The sequence below is a fragment of the Otolemur garnettii genome, unplaced genomic scaffold (genome assembly GCF_000181295.1).
Source record: "Otolemur garnettii isolate 467f Iridium unplaced genomic scaffold, OtoGar3 scaffold00036, whole genome shotgun sequence".
NCBI lineage: Eukaryota > Metazoa > Chordata > Mammalia > Primates > Galagidae > Otolemur > Otolemur garnettii.
The window spans coordinates 1780954-1785943 of NW_003852431.1; positions in this window are offsets into that span (position 1 = coordinate 1780954).

The following is a 4990-nucleotide window of genomic DNA, read 5'->3' on the forward strand; positions in this document are numbered from 1 at the left end:
GCACTTGGTAAGCTACTCCTAATTTACAAATAGTTATGTCCTATACTTAAATACTTATAGAATTTATTTATAATTACCTTTTATGTAGAAACCATTCAAATTCTAGGAGAAAATTTATTTTAAATTTTTTTTACCAAATATTTGAAATATTTCTGTCTTAGTATTCACTCATATATCTGAGAGTGCTTTTGTAAATAGTAACAGAAGAGGCTGGATGGAATGGCTCACGCCTGTAATCCTAACACTGTGGGAGGCCAAGGACAGTGGCTTGCCTGAACTCACAGGTTCAAGACAAGCCTGAGTCAGAGTGAGACCCCATCTCTAAAGATATCCAGGTGCTGTGGTGGGTGCCTGTAGTCCCATCTACTTGGGAGGCTGAGACAAGAGAATCACTTAAGCCCAAGAGTTTGAGATTGCTGTGAGCTGTGATGCCATGGTACTCTATCAAGGGTGACAAAGTGAGACTCTGGGTCCAAAAAAAAAAGTACTAACAGAAGAAAGGAATTTCTATAAAGAAGAAATTGTGTGGATTCAATATTTTATAAACTTCTTTTGGATAAAAATTTACAATAAAATCATCTTTAAAACATGTTTAAACTTTTACATTACATGATTTCTAGTGACCTCAGAGGAGATTTAAAAAAAAATGTAAAGAAACTTTTTACTCAGCTAGATTACACAATATAATAAATGCAATAACTGTTTCCAATCTACATATTTAGAGTAATTCCAATAAAAATGCCAATAAGATTTTGAAAAATAGCTAAATAATTTAATTGTAAGGATAATATGAGAAAATAACATGCCAGTAAACACTTGAAAGGAAGAGAGGAACATGAATAAAGCTAACATGCCATACATAAAAAACTACAGTGAATCCTACAGAATTACCATGGGGTCACCTGGTGCATAAGTAGATAAGGGATCCAGAGTAATTAATGTAAAGCCTGGGATTTAAACCCAAGGCACATGGAAACTTAGTGTATTAGAAAAGTGTCATTTCATAGTACAGTGACAAAATAGTCTTTTTAATAACTGGCACTGGGGCAAAGAGATAGACATTTGTAAAAAGAAGAAAAGATAAATTATTCTTACTTCATTCAATTAAGAATGATGTACTAAACTTCAAATGTTAATGTAAAAATGAACCTGGACAATTCATAAAGTAAAATACACATGGGATTTCTATGTGAGCTTCATGTATAGAAATTCTTTACAATTGAACCAAAGTTCAGAAAAAAAAATTACAATTATTAGTACATAATATTTTACAGTTTATAATATAATGATAAACCGAGTAAATATTAGAAAGCCTAATAGAACAAAGTTGGATTAATCTGTTATTCATAACAAAGTGGTTGTAAATAAACTATGTTTTGTCCACACAAAAGAAGGACAAAGAAAGGCAAACGATTCTATGACTTAAAACAGATTGGTTTCTAATATTGGAAAGCTCCGTGTTAAGTACCAGAAAAAAAAACCAAAAATGAGAATCTAAAAGTATAGATAGTATAATATGAACTATGTCGTAATGTAGGAGATATATAAGAAACTGTACACCTATTTTCTATTTGTGTGAAAAGAAATACAATAAGGGAAACCAGACACTAATGAGATGAAGGAGTATGAGCTTTGGGTGAGAAAAAGGAGAAATAAATGTGAGAATGGAATAAGGGAGAAGAAATGAGCAGTTAGTGACACATCTCTGAGTAGAATATTTTACTTAATTCTTCTACTTAGAATGAAAACAATGCTACAAGTAGTCAAAATAACTCCAATTGGAATACAAAGAGTTACCAATCTAATGACATCATACACACTAACGTAAAAACCCAACAGTGGGGAGAACAAGAACCACAGTAAACAGGCTTGGAACACAATGCTTTTCCATATTTTGTAAGATTAAAAGAAATGCAGACAAATGTAGTGCAGTGTACATTTTTTTTCCCTAAAAGGGTTATAGGTTAGCAGAATTATTCAAATTACTTTATTTATTCTAAAATTCAAAAATCGGAACTGAAATAGCATCAGAATGATGATACATATAGATATCAGCCAAGTGAAGAAACTAATACTACCCCGAGAGGCAGAAGGGTATGGAATGTTTGGACTGTAGTGTCAGAGAATCCAGGGTGTGGTCGACACTGTGATGTGAGCCACATCACATCACAAAAGAACTGAAAGTTCTTCTTCAGTTAATTTAATGCATTACCCCATTTGGAAAAACTATTGGTAGATGCCATTTTTTTCCTTATCAATTATATGTCCACCTGCTAAAAAGTCTCCTATCTTCTAAGATCACATTCCATTTTGGGAAGCGCATGTCTGATGACCAGGGTGGTAGCATAGGAACAGCTGAGCACCTTAGCCCTGTCAGGGCTAAGTTCTGAAGAGACTCTACCTCTAAAACCCTGCAAGGAAGAGTAAGGCTATGTCAGGGCCTGCAATGCACATTAATTTCTTCTTCCTTCTGTTCCATTTTTTCCTCCTTTTTTTCCCCACAAGTGTTTATCTGAAGAAAATTCTACACAATTAAGAATAACAAATTGTATGCAAAAATTCACCTAGGAATTGGCTTCCTAGAGAAAGCAATCTGTGACAGTTGTTTTGGGAACAAATTTTAAAAGAAAGCTATAATGTGAGATACTTCACAATCTGGCTAGTAATGAAGCCCCATCCACGGTAGCACATCTTACACAAGGGGCAACACAACTAGGAACATGCATAATGCTTTTGATATGTATAATGACATACACTGATGGAGAGAATTCATTAACTTCTTACTAAATTTGAGAACTATGGAGGTCAGAAAACCTATAAAAAATGTTTGTATAATGGCTATGCTAGAAACAACCAACCCTGGAAATATAGAAAATCTGAGTCAGATGAACAGCTAATTGAATGATAAATGTTTAACCAGACACTCCTGAGTAGTTCACATTGCTTTTATTACCAGACCTAGGTCAGGGGCCAGCCTCAACACACTGTGAGTCTATTGTCTTGTGGCCTGGTGGTGTTTAGAGACCAAGGAAAATTATTGTTAAGAGTTACAGAACATTAATATAGAGAAATAATAGACAGAGACAAAGACATAGTTTTAAAAGCAGCGGGGCTCAGGAAGTGGCACACACTTCTTTGTTAGGCTTCCAGTATGCCACCCTGAGTATCAGGCTAGCTCTGATGATTTATTTATGATTTATGTATGATTTATTTCATACATCAGTGTTACAATGATAAATCTCATGAAAGCAAAGCAAATAATCTTATCATGGTTCTTGCTGTGCTTGCATTTCTATAACTAGACTAACTCTACAACTGATTATGTTAATTGCATGGATCTGCTTACTACTTTTACTATTTCAAAGTATTGTGGTCTTAATGCAAACAAAGTCTTGGTAAGGAAGCCAATTAGAGGCTGAGTCAAGGACCAAATCTTAGCTGACCCACAGTCATACATCACAGATGGGAGATTTTAATACTCTGACAGCCCTGTGTCCAAACAGATAGACTCTTCTGGCCCTATTAAGGTGACAGAAGAAAAGAGATCTTTCTTCTCCTTATCTAATCTGGAGCAAACCTTCCTGTGTTGAACAAAGTTTAAAGAATCCACATTCTTAACTACCAAAAGCACTCTCCTGGGGCACATAGACTCACCCTGGCAGAAAGCAGCTTCAGAGCCTCCAGGCGTCAGAATCTTAAAGGAACAGCGTCTGTCTCACACTTTGCACTCAAAGCCAATAAAACGTATCCAAATCAATCCCCCATTACTATGTCCCTTTGTCCAGACTCTGTTCCTTATTCCTAATAATATTTCTAATCTACTAACAATTAATAATTGAATATTGGTTTTAAACTTATAAAATCTTTATTACTAGTAATTTAACATATGACTCTTTCCTTAAGTATTCCCATATGCACTCTTCAGACCTAAAACTTAATCATCAGAGTTGCCAGGCTCCAAAAGTATTAAACTCTCAACCAGGACAAGTCTGTTATGCCAAGTTCAGGACCTGAGTACAAAAGTAGAAAACATTGACACATAATGTGAGCCAAACATCCAGGCTGATGATTATCCTCAAACTATTAACCATCAGATTTTCCTGAATCCACTGAACCTGAAAAAGTAGACTGACCCTCTTTTCTATGAGCTAGTAGTTTTTTTTTCTTGTTTGAAGCTGAAGCAGAGGTTTCTTTTCTAAACAGACACCATGTTCTCCTACATCACCTCACCTCAGATTCTGTTCTGTCTTCTCAGAATGTCTGTGATTAAGACTAAGCTAAAGTTTAACTGAGCCAGGGATAACTAGATATTATAAGGGAAATCTCCAAGGAAGCTATAATACCTGCTTAACATATAGCAATATAAGCTGGGAGAATATATTTCAGTTTGAGAAGATGGGATTGCATAGTCTATCAAATTAGAGATAGTTTATCAAAGTAGGAACACATTTCTAAAACACCTGATTTAAAATCCTATACAGGACCCCATGAGATTATGTAAACTTGCTACAATGATTGCTTCTAGATGCACTGAAAAAGTGATATCCAATATTAGATACAGTTGATACATCAGAATTGATGTACCAACAATTCCCTACAGACAAAAACTGTATGTAATATTTAAAATGCCAAGAGAAATGGACTCCCCAGAATATATACATTACGTAAAGTTGGAAAATATAATAAATGCTTGTGTACCATTAGAAAAATAGGAAATACATGATTAAGACAAAAAATTATGCATTGATAAGAATGTGTGGTAGTTCTCTTCTAAGGACAGAGAATGGAGATACAGGAAGTTGTTAGGAAACCATGCTCAATGGCAAAATGAGGATATTGACTTTATTCTTATTACAGATTAAAATATTGGTCTACCACAGTTTCATGGATACTAGCAGAGGACAAGATTCTCCTGGATCAGAAAAAAACTCATACTTACAACAAAGGCAGTAGGCAGTTAACATTAGGTTATCATCAAACAGAAGCAAGT